At 47.4% G+C, this 20,326-nt stretch overlaps 1 protein-coding gene across 1 annotated transcript in view; it reads right to left on the bottom strand.

Annotated features, from left to right (window-relative positions):
- PEMT (phosphatidylethanolamine N-methyltransferase) overlaps positions 1 to 8,776 on the bottom strand; it is a 445,039-nt gene extending 436,263 nt beyond the window's left edge. Inside the window, exon 1 of the mRNA XM_063934839.1 lies at positions 8,520 to 8,776. The gene's annotated coding sequence lies outside the window, so the exon portion shown is untranslated. The remainder of the gene's footprint in view (positions 1 to 8,519) is intronic.
- Between the last annotated feature and the right edge of the window lie 11,550 nt (positions 8,777 to 20,326).

Genomic DNA, 20,326 nt, shown 5'->3' on the forward strand with positions numbered 1-20,326 from the left:
AAGTGTGTACATTCCGGATTTCTCTTCAGTCCCCGTAGAGCAGGGGTGGGGAACCTCAGGCCCACGGGCCATATAAGGCCCGCAGAGCCACTTGATCCGGCCCGGCCAGGATCACCAAACCAAAGGAGATGCCGAGCGCCCGCTGAGATTTTGTTACTAGTGGCGCCCAGCTTCTTCCCCTCAACAGCAGACGAAGGCAGGAGCTCACTCCTGAGCTCCGGCTCTAGAAGTGTGCATGTGCGGCTGTACGGTGCTATGGAAGAGATGTCATGACGTCTCTCCCATAGTTCTGAGGAGCGGGCGGCCAGGTGGAGGGCAACCGTCCGGAAGCAGGAGCAGGGCTGCTGCGTATTGTGTTTTTTTTCTTCTTTTAATGTGTGTGTGTGTGTGTGTGTGTGTGTGTGTAAGCGGCTCTACTAGGTGGCATATCTAATGGCTCATATTTAATGGGGCATAACAACTGACTGTAGGCATATCTAATAGGGCATAACAACTGACTGGGGCCATATCTAATTGGGCATAACAAGTGACAGGAGGGCATACAGTATGTACTGGGGCATAACAACTGACTGGGGGTATATCTACTGGGTGCATAACTACTGACTGGGGGCATAACTACTGTGGGCATATCTACTGGGGTATAATTACTGGGGGCATAACAACTAACTGGGGGTATATCTAGTGGGGGCATAACTACTGGGGGCAGGCTAATTTTTAAGTTGATAATTTTTGTATGGCCCCAGAAGGATTTTATAAATATCCAAATGGCCCTTGGTAGAAAAAAGGTTCCCCACCCCTGCCGTAGAGGATCACACTGACTGGGACAAGCAGCGTTGCAGTCCCTTGGGATAATCTCTCTGATACCATGAGGGCAGGAGCTTAGACAGACAACCTCCAATCGTTCCTCTGTTAAAACAGTGTTTCTCCGACTTCAAAATGGACCAAATGGGGTTTTTTTTGCATTGAGATACTGTATGGAGGTTTGCCAAGGAACACGCTACCCAACAGGAATTCATTGAGGGGAATTAAAATGTTATCTCACCCCCGATCTCCCGTCTAAAGTGACGGGAGATCGGGGGGCATTATCGCACCGATCGCGCCCATTACACTCGGTTTAGGCGCCCAAACAGCGGAAATGGACTTATGGCGCCCCTCGGCAGCAATATTAGAATAGCTTCTGGCGATTGCGGATGTTGGGGGGGGGGGGGGGAGACATTTGAACCCGGCCCATTATTTTCTTAATTAATTTATGATTCATTATTTTGCATGTGTTTGTGGGTGCAATGCATTAAACGGATGAACGGTGCCAAGATCCTTTTGCAACTGACGTTTGTAAGATGCTGGGTACCGGCGAGTAGGTATCACTCGAATGAAGCTTGGAAAAGCTGCTTCTAAGGGCCCAAAATCCAACTGGGCCCTCTCACCATGCAAACTAAAAACCTAATACAGAAGAAACACCTCTCCACCTCCAACAGGAAAAAAAAAAACACTAACAGGCGCACACAGGGGATCATTCCGAATTGATCGCTCGCTAACAGTTTTTAGCAGCCGTGCAAACACCGCCCACTGGGAGTGTATTTTCACTTAGCAGAAGTGCAAACGTTTTTATCGCAGAGCGCCTGCAAAATATTTTTGTGTAGTTTCAGAGTAGCTCAAAACCTACTCAACGCTTCCGATCACTTCAGACTATTCAGTTCCGGATTTGACGTCACACACCCGCCCAGCCACGCCTGCGTTTTCCCTGGCACGCCTGCGTTTTCCCGAACACTCCCTGAAAACGGTCAGTTGCCACCCAGAAACGCCCACTTCATGTCAATCACTCTGCAGCAACCAGTGCGACTGAAATGCATCGCTAGACACTGTGCAAAACTGCATCGTTCGTTGTGCCCATATGTGGCGCGTGCGCATTGCGCCGCATGTGCAGAACTGACAATTTTTAGCCTGATCACTGTGCTGCAAACAAATGCAGCTAGCGGTCAACTCGAAATGGCCACCACAGATGGAAAATGTATGCCCAAGCAATAGAAAAGGAGCCAGTGTCAGCTGAGCATTTGCATCAGGGTAATTGAAGGTGAAGGTGATTCACTATTTCTGGTGACCAGCATCATCGGGTATTTGAACCAGGCCTCTAGCACCCGCAAATGATACAGCCTAGACAGACATACAGTAGTTGTATCTCTATGCCAGTCTGCATGTGTTAACAGTTATGCAGGGATGTCCTTACTGTACATGGCCTACCTTACACCCCTTCCCTCCCCATCAGGCGTACCAGTCAGACTCACAAGAGGTGCACAAGAACTGGTTCCTGTGAAACACGCACAGAGATTTTACACACAGCCAATGGGCATCCAGTAGGTCTCATTCTGCATAAGCCTCTTCCGACACAATATATAAATCTGTATGGATAAACTGTGTGTTATGATGTACTTTAACCCTATTACAGACTGTAGCTGTGTAGAGAAAGTACGGAGAGTCGAGACTGGGGAGTTGTTTCACCATACCCACACACATGCACAAATAGACATAATTTCGACAGTTAACACATCGACAGTGTTAAAATGCCGACATGGTTAAGCTGCAGGTGGAGGGTTATGGTGCGGGTGGAGGCCAGGCATTAGTATACTCACCGTCGGAACTGCTGGTACAGATGACACCATCGGAACTCCCCAGCACCTGACACCACTACACTGCCGTAGCTGAATGGAGGTAAGTGATCGCCACACCACCGGAACCCACTGTTTTGTCGACATTACGAGCATCTTGACATTTCTTCAGTGTCAACATACTAAATGTCAGTGTCAATGTAAAAATTCACGTTTACACGATGAATGTCGATAAAACCCGGATAGATGTCAGCCGCACGTGTGTCCATTCTGCAGAGTTCTCCGAAAGCACAGAACCGCTTTAAATCACCAAGCCACCTGTTACACGGTGATAGTAAGCGCCCCCCTACGTTTACTTATATGACAACAGTGGCCCTGACCAAATTAATTAACTTGAGTAACAAGTAATTCAGCAGAAGTAAAAAATAAGATTTTAAACCTACCGGTAAATCTTTTTCTCCTAGTCCGTAGAGGATGCTGGGGACTCCGTAAAGACCATGGGGTGTAGCCGGCTCCGCAGGAGACATGGGCACTCTAAAGACTTTAGATGGGTGTGCACTGGCTCCTCCCTCTATGCCCCTCCTCCAGACCTCAGTTAAAGAACTGTGCTCAGAGGAGACGGACAGTACGAGGAAAAGATTTTTGTTAATCTAAGGGCAAGATTCATACCAGCCCACACCATCCACACCGTACAACATGGAATATACGCAACCAGTTAACAGTATGAACAAAACAGCATCATCCAAAGACTGATCTTAACTGTAACATAACCCTTATGTAAGCAACAACTATATACAAGCCTTGCACAAATATGTCCGCACTAGGACGGGCGCCCAGCATCCTCTACGGACTAGGAGAAAAAGATTTACCGGCAGGTTTAAAATCTTATTTTCTCTTACGTCCTAGAGGATGCTGGGGACTCCGTAAGGACCATGGGGATTATACCAAAGCTCCAGACCGGGCGGGAGAGTGCGGATGACTCTGCAGCACCAATTGAGCAAACATGAGGTCCTCATCAGCCAGGGTATCAAACTTGTAGAATTTAGCAAAAGTGTTTGAACCCAACCAAGTAGCTGCTCGGCAAAGCTGTAAAGCCGAGACGCCTCGGGCAGCCGCCCAAGAAGAGCCCACCTTCCTAGTGGAATGGGCCTTTACCGAATTTGGTAACGGCAATCCAGCCGTAGAATGAGCCTGCTGAATTGTGTTACAGATCCAGCGAGCAATAGTCTGCTTAGAACCAGGAGCGCCAACTTTGTTGGCCGCATACAGGACAAACAGTGCCTCTGTTTTCCGAACTCGAGCCGTCCTGGCTACATAAATTTTTAAGGCCCTGACTACATCAAGAGACTTGGAATCCTCCAAGTCACCCGTAGCCACAGGCACCACAATAGGTTGGTTCATATGAAACGATGAAACCACCTTAGGAAAAAATTGAGGACGAGTCCTCAACTCTGCTCTATCCACATGGAAAATCAGATAGGGGCTTTTGTGAGACAATGCCGCCAAATCAGACACCCGCCTTGCAGATGTCAAGGCCAGCAACATGACCACTTTCCAAGTGAGAAATTTTAATTCAACCGTTTGAAGAGGTTCAAACCAGTGAGATTTTAGGAACTGTAACACCACGTTAAGGTCCCATGGTGCCACTGGGGGCACAAAAGGAGGCTGGATGTGCAGCACTCCCTTTACAAAAGTCTGGACTTCTGGGAGAGAAGCCAATTCCTTCTGAAAGAATATTGATAGGGCCGAAATCTGTTCCTTAATGGAGCCTAACTTTAGGCCCATATCCACTCGTGTCTGTAGAAAGTGGAGAAAACAGCCCAGGTGGAAATCTTCCGTAGGAGCATTCTTGGCTTCACACCAAGATACATACTTCCTCCAGATACGGTGATAATGTTTCGCCGTCACCTCCTTCCTAGCCTTTATCAGAGTAGGGATGACTTCCTCCGGAATACCTTTCCCAGCTAGGATTTGGTGTTCAACCGCCATGCCGTCAAACGTAACCGCGGTAAGTCTTGGAACACGCAGGGCCCCTGCTGCAACAGGTCCTCCCTGAGAGGAAAAGGCCACGGATCTTCTGTGAGCATTTCCTGAAGATCTGAATACCAGGCCCTTCGAGGCCAATCTGGAACAATGAGTATTGTCTGCACTCTTTTTCGTCTTATGATTCTCAATATTTTTGAGATGGGCGTCCACCGCTATTCCTGAGGGTCCCTTGACCTGGCACAATACCTCCAAAGCATCTTGTTGAGGCGTGACGCCATCATGTCTATTTGAGGAAGTCCCCAATGACTTGTTAACTCTGCAAAAACTTGAAGTCCCCACTCTCCTGGATGGAGATCGTGTCTGCTGAGGAAGTCTGCTTCCCAGTTGTCCACTCCCAGAATGAAGACTGCTGACAGAGCGCTTACATGATTTTCCACCCAGCAAAGAATCCTGGTGGCTTCCGCCATTGCCACTCTGCTCCTTGTCCCGTCTTGGCTGTTTACATGAACCACGGCTGTGACGTTGTCTGATTGAATCAGAACCGGTAGGTCGCGAAGAAGATTCCCCGCTTGTCGTAGGCCGTTGTATATGGCCCTCAATTCCAGCACGTTGATGTGTAGACAAGCCTCCTGGCTTGACCATAGTCCCTGAAAATTTCTTCCTCGTGTGACTGCTCCCCATCCTCGGAGGCTCGCGTCCTTGGTCACCAGAACCCAGTCTTGAATGCCGAACCTGCGACCCTCGAGAAGGTGAGCACTCTGCAGCCACCACAGGAGAGACACCCTGGCCCTGGGGGACAGGCTTATTTTCTGATGTATTTGTAGATGGGACCCTGACCACTTGTCCAGAAGGTCCCACTGAAATGTCCTCGCAAGGAACCTGCCGAAGGGGATGGCCTCGTAGGCTGCCACCATTTTTCCCAGTACTTGAGTGCATTGATGAACGGACACTCTTTTTGGTTTTAGCAGGTCTCTCACCATGTTCTGGAGTTCCTGGGCTTTTTCCATTGGGAGAAAAACCCTCTTCTGTTCCGTGTCCAGAATCATGCCTAAGAATAATAGCCGAGTCGTTGGAATCAACTGTGACTTTGGTAGATTTAGGATCCAGCCGTGTTGCTGCAGCACTCTCAGGGAGAGCGACACGCTTTTCAGCAATTGATCTCTCGATCTCGCTTTTATCAGGAGATCGTCCAAGTATGGGATAATTGTGACTCCTTGCCTGCGCAGGAGCACCATCATCTCCGCCATTACCTTGGTGAAAATCCTCGGGGCCGTGGAAAGCCCAAACGGCAACGTCTGAAACTGGTAATGACAGTCCTGTACAGCGAATCTCAGGTACGCCTGATGAGGGGGATAAATGGGGACATGAAGGTATGCATCCTTTATGTCTAGTGGTACCATAAAATCCCCCCCTTCCAGGCTGGAGATCACTGCCCGGAGAGATTCCATCTTGAATTTGAACTTTTTCAAGAACAGGTTTAGGGATTTTAGATTCAGAATGGGTCTGACCGAGCCATCCGGTTTCGGGACCACAAATAGGGTTAAATAGTACCCTTTCCCCTGTTGGACTAGGGGAACCTTGATAATCACTTGCTGTTGACACAGCTTTTGTATTGCAGCTAAAACTATTCCCTCTCTGGGGGAGAAGCTGGCAAAGCCGACTTGAAAAATCGGCGAGGAGGCACCTCTTCGAATTCCAGTTTGTAGCCATGGGATACAATTTCTATCGGGTCTGGGACTGAGGATCGACAGCACAAATGTCGACACACCTTAGGTCGACGCCAATTGGTCGACACACCTTAGGTCGACGTGGACAAAGGGTCGGCATGGACAAAAGGTCGACAGGAACAAGGTCGACATGGAAAAAGGTCGACATGAGTTTTTTTGGGTGTCGTTTTCTTCGTAGAGTGACCGGGAACCCCAATTAGTGCACCGCGTCCCCTCGCATGGCTCGCCATGCTTCGGGCATGGTGCCTTCGCTCCGCTACCGCTTCGCTCGGCACACTTTACCGTTCCAATCGTAGTCCACGTGGATCGTTAAGTATGAAAAGGTTCAAAAAAAGAACAAAATCGTGAAAAACTCATGTCAACCTTTTTCCATGTCGACCTTTTTCCATGTCGACCTTGTTCCTGTCGACCTAAGGTGTGTCGACCAATTGGTGTCGACCTAAGGTGTGTCGACCTTTGTGCTGTCGACCTGGAGTCCGGATACCCCCAAATAAAACCTCACCCTACTAAGGCAAAGTTTCCATACGTCTCTTTGAATCGGCATCACCCGTCCATTGGCGGGTCCACAGGGCTCGCCTAGCAGAAATTGCCATGGCGTTGGCTCTTGAACCCAACAGCCCAACGTCTCTCGCAGCGTCTCTCGTATATAAGGCTGCGTCTTTAATGTGACCCAAGGTCAATAAAATGCTATCCTTATCTAGGGTGTCAATGTCAGATGACAAGTTATCTGCCCATGCTGCTACTGCGCTACATACCCATGCCGACGCTACTGCCGGTCTGAGCAAGGCACACATATGTGTATAAATTGATTTTAAGGTAGTCTCCTGTCTGCGATCAGCAGGATCCTTGAGGGCTGCCGTGTCTGAAGATGGTAGCGCCACCTTTTTGGACAAGCGCGTTAAAGCCTTGTCCACCCTGGGCGAGGATTCCCACCGTAACCTGTCCTGTGCGGGGAAAGGATACGCCATAAGAATTCTCTTGGGAATCTGCAGTTTCTTGTCTGGAGTTTCCCAAGACTTTTCAAATAAAGCGTTCAGCTATGAGATGGGGGAAAAGTTACCTCAGGTTTTATATAGAGACAGTCCCCCAATAAGGCCCTTTGGAGAGACAGAGAGAGAGTATGCCAGCACACACCCAGCGCCACTGGACACTGGAACAAAATCCCAGTCAGTACAGCGGTTTTATTTATCAAATATACACTCACTGCACCAAATAAATGTGCCCCCCCCTCTTTTTTGCCCTCTGTACTTGTGTTCAGCAGGGGAGAGTCCGGGGAGCAGCTTCTCTGCAGCGTGCTGTGGAGAAAATGGCGCTGGTTAGTGCTGGAGGATCAAGCTCCGCCCCCTCAACGGCGGGCTTCGGTCCTGCTCAAATTCTTTATACTGGTGGGGGTTTATGTAATATACTGCCTCCGCAGTATATATATATATATATATATATGTCAGCCAGTGTCCCTTGAGGTTTATAATTGCCGCCCAGGGCACCCCCCCCTGCGCCCTGCACCCATACAGTGCCATCAGTGTGTATGAATGTGGGAGCAATGGCACCATTGCGCGGTACCTCAGTGAAGATCTGAAGTCTTCTGCCACCTTTGAAGTCTTCTGTCTTCTTATACTCACCCGGCTTCTATCTTCCGGCTCTGTGAGGAGGACGGCGGCGCGGCTCCGGGACGAACAGCGAGGATGAGACCTGTGTTCCGACCCTCTGGAGCTAATGGTGTCCAGTAGCCTAAGAAGCAGAGCCCATCATTTAAGTAGGTCTGCTTCCCTCCGCTCAGTCCCACGATGCAGGGAGCCTGTTGCCAGCAGTGCTTCCTGAAAATAAAAAACCTAACAAAAGTCTTTTTCAGAGAAACTCAGTAGAGCTCCCCTGTAATGCATCCAGTCTCCTCTGGGCACATGATCTAACTGAGGTCTGGAGGAGGGGCCAGTGCACACCCATCTAAAGTCTTTAGAGTGCCCATGTCTCCTGCGGAGCCCGTCTATACCCCATGGTCTTTACGGAGTTCCCAGCATCCTCTAGGACGTAAGAGAAATAAACAAGTGGGAAAAGCAGAATATTGTTAAAACAATGTATTATCTCTGGTTACCCCAAATGCTGGTACAGTCAGTATACCACCCTCCCAGTTCACCCAGCTGTAAGGGAGATCACTACATCACAGTGCCACCGTGTAACCCTGCCATAGGAAGCATGCAGCATTTACCTTAGAGTAATCCAAATTATTGAGCCCTCCACAGCATTCCAACTGTGCAGTGGCCTCTGCGTGTGCCAGCCTGGGCAATGCACTGCACGCAGCTATGTGATTAGGTACTGACACCTGTATCAGGCCATCGCTGGGGTCACTGACCAAAGGTCTCAGGGTGGGTGTGAGGGCACTGCAACTCCTGGCAGCTCACACGTGTGCTGCAATCACATCTCACACACTTCCGGGTTCAGGAACGTTACAGCGCTTGTCATTGGCTGCATGGGATGAGCTTAGGCAGAGCCTCTCTCTCATTTCCTGATTGCATTAACTCCTTCAGGCCCTGAAGCCCTGTTTAGTGCAGTGGTTAGAGCTCCATTGTAAAGCAGGACAATGCATTTCATTACAAGACCATACCCTCCAACATTGGGGGTCATTCCGACCTGTTCGCACGCTGCCGTTTTTCGCAGCGATCAGGTCACTACTGCGCATGCGTATGCACCGCAGTGCGCAGGCGCGTCGTACGGGTACAAAGCGGATTGTTGCTGTGCGATGGATTTAACGAAGAATCCATTCGCACAGCCGATCGCAAGGAGATTGACAGGAAGATGGTGTTTATGGGTGTCAACTGCCCGTTTTCTGGGAGTGTTTGGGAAAACGCAGGCGTGTCCAAGCGTTTGCAGGGCAGGTGTCTAATGTCAGTTCCGGGACCAGACAGGCTGGAGTGATCGCAGCGGCTGAGTAAGTTCAAACCTACTCAGAAACTGCACAAAATGTTTTTGCAGAGCTCGGCTGCACAGGCGTTTGCACACTTGCAAAGTGAAAATACACTCCCCTACAGGCGGCGACTATCTGATTGCAGCGTTGCAAAAAGTAGCTAGCGAGCGATCAACTCGGAATGACCCCCCTTGTACACTCGAAAATTGATACAAATTAGGAAAGGGGTGTGGCCACAGTAAAGGGGTCGTTGCCACGCCCCCTTTCCTATACTTTCTATGGAGATTTAGGGGTCTATTTACTAAGCTTTAGATGGAGATAAAGTCCCAGCCAATCGGCTCCTAACGGTAATTTTTCAAACACAGCTTGTGACATGGCAGTTAGGAGCCAATTGGTTGGTACTTTATCTCCATCTAGTAAGGGAGTGTCTACAAATATTAAGCATTCTAATACACTAACATCACATCCTCTTTTCTTTAAAGATAAGCCCTGTACGCTTCAATGCAACAATTAACAACGTCATATTAAGAACATCATCTAACGTTTCAATGAGTCTCTCAGGTCTGCGTATTTCCCTTTTGGGTCTTTCATACACAGTCTGTGTTTCATCGACCATGTTGGACCTTTCTAGAATTGTGGTTTGTTCACCATTATCAGGATCATCATACATGTCAGATGAAGGGTATTCTTCAGTCATGTTGTCTTCATTATGGTTAGGTTGAGATCTTAAATCCACCCGATTTCTTCTTACTTCCGTTCCACGCTCTGTACGTATAGTATAAGATCTTGGTGCTACTTGTGCTTGCACAATACCTTTCTGCACCCAAATACCTTTCTCGTGATCTCTGAGACAGACTTGGTCACCCGATTTTAGATCAGATAAGCTTTTTACTCGCCTGTCATGGAACAGTTTCTGTTTCGCCTGTTGACGTTCCTTACCCAGACTGACCAACGCTGAGTTATGTGTATTAAGCAGTTCATCATGTATTGGGAGATTTGCTCTAATCCTCCTTCCCATCAGCATTTGTGCAGGAGAAAGTCCATTCTGTAAAGGTGTACTGCGGTACATTAAAAGACTTTTGTAGAAATCTTCTTTACCTTCTTGAGCTTTTTTCATGAGACTCTTTACAGTTTTTACTGAACTTTCCACCAACCCATTTGAGCGTGGATAGTGGGGACTTGACGTAGTATGGACAAATTCCCACTCATCAGCAAATTGTCTAAATTCAGCACTGGAAAACTGAGGACCATTGTCAGTGAACACTTCCATAGAAACACCATCTCTTGCAAAGATTGACTTCATGCAATTGATTATGGCTTTACTAGTAGTTGTATGTATTGTCTTCACCTCAGGGTAGTTAGAGTAATAATCAGTCACGACAATGTACGTTTTCCCATTACAATCAAACAAATCTGCGCCAACTTTCTGGTACGGTCTCTCTGGCACTGCATGAGGACTCAGTGGCACGACTTGTTGTTTCGGTCTATACGTAAGACATAATTCACATGTAGCTGTAGTCTGTGCTATGTCTTGGTTCATTCTTGGCCAATACATAACTTCACACGCTCTCCGCTTACATTTTTCTTCTCCTAAGTGGCCTTCATGTATCTTGCACAGCATAGTTTTTCTTAGTCGTGCAGGTATGACAAACCTATTGCCTTTGTAAATAATACCATCGACAACTGTAAGGTCACTGCGGTATATCCAATAATCATGGATAGACAGCGGGCACGCATGCTTTTCTGCTGGCCAACCTTTCAGAATGATATCTTTCAACACTTTCATTGTGTCATCTGTCTCAGTTTCTTTCCTAATCTGTTCTTGTCTTGCAAGAGACACTGGTAGAGAAGCTACGATCAAATTAACATAGGCTTCTATCTCTTCATCCATCAGACTTTTGAAACCTTCACTTTTGTCCACAGCACGAGAAAGTGTATCAGCAATGTACATGTATTTGCCGGGACAGTACAGCAAGTGTACATCATATTTCTGTAGTCTGATAAGCATTCGTTGAATTCTCATGGGACAGTCACGTAATGATTTAGTCATGATAGCTACCAATGGCTTGTGGTCAGTTTCCACTGTAAATGTTTGACCATACACAAACTGATGAAATCGCTCACATGCATATGTGATCGCTCGAAGTTCTTTTTCTATCTGAGCATACCTTGTTTCAGCACTTGTCAGTGCTCTTGATGCATAGATTACTGGTTGCCATGTATCCTCATGTTCTTGTAACAGCACTGAGCCTAGGCCAAATTGCGAAGCATCTGCTGAAATTCTTATTCTTTTCGCAGGATCAAAGAATTTTAGCCCTGGTTGCTCTGTAATGATCTGTTTCAAGTTTTGCCAACTTTCTTCTTGTTCATGTGACCACATCCACTCGTTATCTTTGTCCAACAACCATCTAAGAGAGGCTGTTCGTTCAGAGAGTGAGAAATAAACTTTCCTAAGTAAGTAATCATTCCTAGGAATCTTCTGATGTCGTCTTTGTTGTTAGGACGTTCCATGTTCACTATGGCTGATATTTTCCTTGGGTCTGGTTTTACACCTTGATCCGAGACCACGTCGCCCATAAAGGGAAGTGTATTCACGCCAAATTCACATTTGTCCTTGTTTAGCTTTAGATTCACTTTCTTGACAAGTTCCATTACTTGTCTCAATCTAGAATCATGTTCTTCCTTTGTAGATCCCCAGACAATAATGTCATCCATCATTGTTGCAACACCTGGAATATGTTCAAAAAGCATGTGTATCTTTTTGTGATATACTTCTGGAGCAGACAATATTCCATATGGTAGTCGAAGAAATCTGTATCGACCTTCTGGTGTATTAAATGTACAAAGCTTTGAGCTGGCCTCATCTATCTTCATTTGCCAGAATCCTGAAGATGCGTCCAATTTACTGAACCATTTTGCTCCCGCAAATTGCGACATGATTTCATCTCTGGTTGGTAGTTTGAAATGTTCTCGTTTAATAGCTTTGTTTAAATCTCTGGGGTCTAGACATATTCTGAGTTGTCCTTTTTTTTTCAACAATTACTAAGGAGCTTACCCATTCAGTAGGCTCATCAGCTGTCTGTATCACACCCAAGGCTTCCATGCGATTTAACTCTTGTTTCAGTTTTTCTCTCAGCGCAAACGGCACTTTTCTACAGGGGTGTATCACTGAAGAAACTTGCGTGTCTATATTTAATTTATGCTCTCCAGGCAAACAACCTAGACCTTCAAACAAGTCTCTGTATTCTGTAAACATCAATTTGCAGTCATCTTCTACTTGTGATGTCACCATAAAAACTTTCTTTAGCAAGCTTAGTTTCTCACAGGAACTTAATCTTAGAATCGGTTGCACATTTTTATCCACAATCAGTAGAGATGTTTTAAACTGTTGTCCCTTATATTTTAGTGTCACTAAGCATGTACCTTTCACAGGAATTTCCTCCCCAGTGTACCCTGTAACTTTCACTTTGGTTGGATGAATTTTAGGTTTTACTCTAAAAGTCTTATAGTCTTGAAACGATATTAAATTCACCTGAGCGCCAGTATCAATCTTAAAGGGAATGACAATCTCGTTCACAGTTAAAGGGACAATCCATTCTTTCTTATCTGCACTGCAAAGTTCAATGCAATCCACAAAGAATTCCTCTGTTTGTTTAACAGCATGCACATTGGTTGTTTCACTTTTCATTTTACAGCAGTGATTAAGTCTACCACATTTCATGCAGGTTTTACCATAAGCCGGGCACATTTTAGGATTGTGAGCATTTCCACATCTACTACACATTTCCTTATTAAACTGTGGCTTAGACTACTTCATTCTTGAGAATGGAGGTTTGCTTGGCTCTGTTTTCTGCACTACATGGACAGCACCATCAACTTCCTTGTGTAACGTTTTGGCTTGAAATCTAGTTATTTCTGCAGATCTGCACATAGTCACTGCCTTGTCTAGTGTTAGGTCTTGCTCTCTCAGCAGTCTCTCTCTGAGTCCATTATCAGGTATTCCACAGACAATACGATCTCTAATCAGTGAATCCTTTAAATCACCAAACTCACAGGTTTTACTGAGTGATTGCAGCTCTGTAACATACTGATCAAATCCATCTACAGACTTCTGATCACATGTGAAAAACTTATATCTTTCATATGTCACATTTTTCCTTGGCACAAAGTAATCTTCAAACTTTTGCATTATAGAAGATAGCACCATATTCTGCCCCTCAGCAAACTGAAAACTATTATAAATGTCCAGCACATCCTCTCCTATCACATGGAGGAAAATGGATGCCTTCGTTTTGTCAGCCTCTGTATCAGCTCCACATGCAGCAAGATATATATTAAACCTTTGCTTAAATTTTTTCCAGTTTTCAGACAAGTTACCAGACATCAGCATGCCGGTTGGAGGAGCTAGTTTATCCATGGTTACTCACTGTTTGAAGAGAGGAGCACACGGCAGGCTTTGCAGACACTGAGTATCACAGCCTTACAGACTTCTGCAAGATTCTTTCACACTCAGAGAGCACTAACAGTCCAAGTTAAACTTCTTCTGACACCATGTTTTGTTCATATGTTTGTAAATCCAGTAATAAGGACACAGAGACATGTGAGTTCACTGCTATGCTTTTTTATTCCATCACCAACTCCAGGCACACTGCACACTGGACCACCCACTTCCCAGCATCCCCCTGGTCCCAGGGATCATCACTGAAGATTCAGGCTTACACATATTAGTAAGGGAGTGTCTACAAATATTAAGCATTCTAATACACTAACATCACAGATAGATAGATAGATAGATAGATAGATAGATAGATAGATCAGGGACGTGCAGTCAGGGGAGGCAGTGCCTCCCCTGTCATTAATGATTAAAATAATACATTATACTTTAGCCTTTGTAATATTTGAATCTTTTATATCTCTATGTTAAATGTGTTCGGAGCAGCGGTGCAAGTGGGAGGGTATGGGTGGGTACGGCGTACCCTTAAGAATTTAGCCGTGGGTACGCCGTACCCACTGCTGACGGCCCGACGCTCCTCACCGCTCCCTCCCTCCGCTGCTCACCGCCGCTGCTGCGAGGGGAGGAGAGCGCAATGTTCGCCACTCCTGCCCCTCAGTGTCTTCCTTCAATTCAGCGCCGGCCTGTGAGGCAATCAGAGCTCGCGGACCGGCAGCCAAGGCTGCGGACCGCGAGCTTTGATTGGCTCACGGATCGGCGCTGAATTGAAGGAAGACACGCGCACCACCGCCGGAGTCTGAGGGGCAGGAGAGGTGCACGCTGTGCTCTCCTCCCCTCACACACACACACACAGGACAGCAGCAGCAGTGAGCAGCAGGGGAAGGGGGGGCATGTAAACCTGGCACTGGGGGCATATCTGGCACTGGGGGCATATCTGGCACTGGGGAGACATATGTATCTGGCACTGGGGGCATATCTGGCACTGGGGGGACATGTGTATCTTGCACTGGGGGGCATTTCTGTATCTGGCTCTGGGGGGCAATGTGTATCTTGCACTGTGGGGGCATTTGTGTATCTGGCACTTTGGGGGCATTTGTGTATCTGGCACTGTGGGGCAATGTGTATCTGGCACTGTGGGGCAATGTACTGTATATTTGGCACTCTGGGGGCATTTGTATATCTGGCACAGTGAGGCAATGTGTATCTGGCACTGTGGGGCAATGTATATCTGGCACTGTGGGGCAACGTGTATCTGGCACTATTGGGGTCATATGTGTATCTGCCTCTCCCCCATATGTGCATCACGCACCTACTTTCATTGGCCACGCCCCATGTGGCATTTGGCCACACCCAATTTTTGGCGCACACAGCACCTATAAGACATTTTTCTACTTGCAGCACTGGTTTTGAGGCACAGCTTTCGGTGCCTCCCGCTGTCAGTGTGAAATGACCGGAAACGGGGGGGGGGGGGGGGGGGGCTGCCAGCATCAGGCAGCAGAATCCCAATGAAAAAAGCCCTATAAGCGGTACCTAAAGAAGTGCGGTTGGTCAGTGTCGGATTCCGGGGGGGGGGGGGGGGGTGGACACCAAGGTGATGCCCACTCTGTCATCTAGAACTATTTGTATTTATTATTTATATTAACTTATATGCACTTATATGCACCTGCCAGCCCTTCCAGCAGCAATGCACAGCAGCAGAAAGGCTGAGTTGGCAGCTGCTGCCAAATTGAGTAACTGGCTGCAGTCCGACCTGAGGGGTAGGAGGGGCCGCGATCCCCTCTCCTCTCTCAATTGCTCCGGCTGCACTTTCAGGAGCCCTGTTGCAGCCTACATCCCCGCAGCCTGCAATGCACTCACCGGCCAGCGCGGTACAGGCGGAGTGGCTCTGCAATGAAGTTCTGGAGGATGAGGAGACCCACTGCACGTAGCAGGGTTGTTATTTTTGACAAACCCCAGTCAGAAGTTTCCTACTTAGTTTGTGAAGATACTCCCTTGTGAGCTCACACCTTAAAAAGGTGAGGGAGTATCTAGAGTTCAAATTATTCAACAAACGCAGTGGTTGTCTTCAGTGGCGTAACTAGAAATTTTTCTCCCCCAAGCCAAAAAAAATCCTTTGCCCCCCCCCCTCCCCCCATAATTGGGACTACTAAAGTGACAAACATGCGCGCGCCGAAGGCGTGCGCCGCCAAAAAGGGGGCGTGGCTTTGTTTACATGGGAGTGGCTTCGCATAAAGGGGTGTGGCATTGCAGGAAAAGACTACCTTATACCCCAGTTTTGCAACCTGCACGCCCAGACGTTGGCCACCACAGGAAAGAAAAATAATCCTGATTCATGCCCCTTACATTATTTGTCATTTTTCCTCCTTATAGTAATGCCCAGTATACATTATGCCACATACTGCAAAGGCCCCCAGACATGATACCACACACAATAATGCACATGACACAATATGCACACACTGTAATGCCCCCGACACATTATGCCACACACCGTAATGCATGTGACACATTATGACAGGAATCGCAATGCCCGTTATACATTATGCTACACACTGCAATGCCCCTGATACATTATAGCACATACAATGTCTGTGACACAGTATGACACACACCGCAATAATCCTGAGACATTATACCACATACCACAATGCCCGTGATATAGTATACAACACACCGTAATGCCTGACACATTATGACACACACCGCAATGTCCGTGATACATTATGCCACACACTGCAATGACCCTGAGACATTATACCACATATCACAATGCCCGTGATATAGTATACCATACACCGTAATGCCTATGACACATACCGCAATGCCGCTATACCCTATGCCACACACCGCCTTGCCCGTTATACATTATGCCACACTGCAAAGCCCCTGAGACATTATACCACATACCACAATGCCCGTGATATAGTATACAACACACCGTAATGCCTGACACATTATGACACACACCGCAATGTCCGTGATACATTATGCCACACACCGTAATGCCCATTACACATTAAGTTCTACAGTAAGTCTTCTAATTACTTTTAAATTACCTGCTCATTGCCAGGGGTTTCATGCTCTTGGTTCCATGCACGGTGCCAGGGATTTTCATGCTCAGGGTGTCATGCTCGTTGCCAGGGGTTTCATGCACTGGGTGTCATGCTCGTTGCTAGGAGGTAGTGCTTGTTGCTAGGGCCGTGCTCCCAGTGCCACATATGCCCCCAGTGCCAGATATTCCCCCACAGTGCCAGGTACATGCCCCCAGTGCCAAATATACCCACCCCCCCAGTGCCACATATGCCCCCAGTGCCAGATATTCCCCCACAGTGCCAGGTATATGCCCCCAGTCCCAGATATTCCTCCACAGTGCCAGGTACGTGCCCCCAGTGCCAAATATACCCCCCCCAGTGCCACATATGCCCCCAGTGCCAGATATTCCCCCACAGTGCCACATATGCCCCCTCAGTGCCTGCTCCCCTCAGTGCCAGATATTCCCCCACAGTGCCAGGTATATGCCCCCAGTGCCAGATATTCCCCCACAGTGCCACATATGCCCCCTCAGTGCCTGCTCCCCCCAGTGCCAGATATTCCCCCACAGTGCCAGGTATATGCCCCAGTGCCAGATATTCCCCCACAGTGCCACATATGCCCCCTCAGTGCCTGCTCCCCCCAGTGCCAGATATTCCCCCACAGTGCCAGGTGTATGCCCCCAGTGCCAGATATTCCCCCACAGTGCCAGGTATATGCCCCCAGTGCCAGATATTCCCCCACAGTGCCACATATGCCCCCTCAGTGCCTGCTCCCCCCAGTGCCAGATATTCCCCCACAGTGCCAGGTATATGCCCCCAGTGCCAGATATTCCCCCACAGTGCCAGGTATATCCCCACAGTGCCACATATGCCCTCCTCAGTGCCTGCTTCCCCTCCCCCTCCTCCTTTGTGTTGGAGGGACACGGAGGGCAGAGCGCGCGCCTCTCCCGTGTCCCTCCTGGCTCTCCGGCCGGTCTAATAAAGGAAGTGCCGGTTCGTGAGCCAATCAGAGCTCACGAACGGCACTTCCTTTATTAGACCGGCCGGAGAGCCAGGAGGGATACGGGAGAGGCGCGTGCTCTGCCCTCCGTGTCCCTCCAACACAGCAGCGGAGGGAAGGAGACCGCAGATTGACATGCGGACACTCGTCCGCATGTCAATCTGTGCTAAGTCAGTGGCGCCCCCGCAGCCCCTCGCCCCCAAGCCACCGCGAGGACTGCGGGGGCAGTAGTTACGCCACTGGTTGTCTTTTATACTGACATTTATTTTTACTATCTGTATACTCATTACATGAGGAACTATGTAAAATTGCATTTGTTCAAATGAATGTTATTAAAATAATCTTTTATTAATTGGCCCTGGGCCTCTTGTTTGGGTGACCATTTGGTGAGGGGTGTCCGTTACAGGTTCCCGGTCACAAACTTTCTCCAATATCCAACTTACACCTATGGGAAACAACATTGGAAGAATGACCGTAAAGACGTTCCTATATAGCGCACTTGGGAATTTTGTTTGTATCTTGTATTCTTTAGAGATCTTTCAACAGAGATCTCCCCCGTTGTGCTGCTTTGAGTTTGGCGCAAGATAAGGGTACTATTGTGTGTGTGTGTATATATATATATATATATATATAGCATATGTATGGACCAGCACTCCACCTTCCCAAACAATAATGCTCCGGTGCCTTCTTAAAAGAGATGTGGACTATTTAACAAATAAGCGGCACTCGGAGGCTGTGAGAAGTCAAAGTGTAATTCACAAGAAAAACTCCAACGATTCGGGGCTTTCCAACCCCTTTGTCAAGGTGAACAAACGTTGTTATCTATACATAGTGATAAGCCTCCAGATAAGCCTCCTTCGGTAGATTTTTATAAATGCAGGAGCAGGGCCGGTGCTAGAGTGTTTGGCGCCCCCCTGCAAATGATAAATTTGCGCCCTCCCATATGTAAAAAAGGGACAGGACGTGACGCAAACAGGGATGTGGTCACACAACAAAGGAGCGTGACCCACAATTCAAATTACACCACACAGTATTACAATCTTATTCACTTTACCCAAAACATAGTGCCCCTGATTCATATTACACTCTCTAGTAGTGTCCCTTATTCATGTTACGTCACACAGTAGTGCCCCTTATACACGTTACACCACACAGTACTTATACACAATGCCCACAGTAGTGCCCCTTATTAGAGGTGTATCTAGGCGCCATGATGCACCGAGTAAGGGTATGTTTCATCACCCCTTCCCTGTGTTGAATTGGAGGTATTTTACATTTGAAAAGAAAAATCTATTTTAAAATTGGTGACAGGGCCTGTTCTAGACCTTGAGGAGCTCAGGGCAAAAGTTTCCTTTGGCGTTAGCCGTGCTCGAGTCAGGGACGGCGCGCACCAAAAATATAGGGTTGTGGACACAGAATAGTAAAAATTCACATTTGTTATTACACCACACAGTAGTGTCCGTTACACACATTACACCGCACAGTAGTGTCCGTTACACACATTACACCACACAGTAGTGCCCGTTATTAACATTACCCCGCCAAGTAGTGTCCGTTATTTACATTACACCGCACAGTAGTGTCCGTTATTTACATTACACTGCACAGTAGTGCCCGTTATTAACATTACCCCGCCAAGTAGTGCCGTTATTTACATTACACCACACAGTAGTGTCCGTTATTTACATTACACAGCACAGTAGTGTCCGTTACACACATTACACCACACAGTAGTGTCCATTACACACATTACACCGCACAGTAGTGCCCGTTATTAACATTACCCCGCCAAGTAGTGTCCGTTATTTACATTACACCGCACAGTAGTGTCCGTTATTTACATTACACCGCACAGTAGTGTCCGTTACACACATTATACCACACAGTAGTGTCCGTTACACACATTACACCACACAGTAGTGTCCGTTAGTCACATTATACCGCACAGTAGTGTCCGTTACACACATTACACCGCACAGTAGTGTCCGTTACACACATTATACCACACAGTAGTGTCCGTTACACACATTACACCGCACAGTAGTGTCCGTTAGTCACATTATACCACACAGTAGTGTCCGTTACACACATTACACCGCACAGTAGTGTCCGTTACACACATTATACCACACAGTAGTGTCCGTTACACACATTACACCGCACAGTAGTGTCCGTTACACACATTATACCACACAGTAGTGTCCGTTACACACATTACACCGCACAGTAGTGTCCGTTAGTCACATTATACCACACAGTAGTGTCCGTTACACACATTACACCGCACAGTAGTGTCCGTTACACACATTGTACCACACAGTAGTGTCCGTTACACACATTACACCACACAGTAGTGTCCGTTAGTCACATTATACCGCACAGTAGTGTCCGTTACACACATTACACCACACAGTAGTGTCCGTTAGTCACAATACACCACACAGTAGTGTCCGTTACACACATTACACCGCACAGTAGTGTTAGTTATTCATATTATACCGCACAGTAGTGTCCGTTACACACATTACACCGCACAGTAGTGTTCGTTATTCACATTACACCGCACACTAGTGTCCATTATTTACATTACCCAGCACAGTAGTGTCCGTTACACACATTACACCGC

The sequence above is a fragment of the Pseudophryne corroboree genome, chromosome 7 (genome assembly GCF_028390025.1).
Source record: "Pseudophryne corroboree isolate aPseCor3 chromosome 7, aPseCor3.hap2, whole genome shotgun sequence".
NCBI lineage: Eukaryota > Metazoa > Chordata > Amphibia > Anura > Myobatrachidae > Pseudophryne > Pseudophryne corroboree.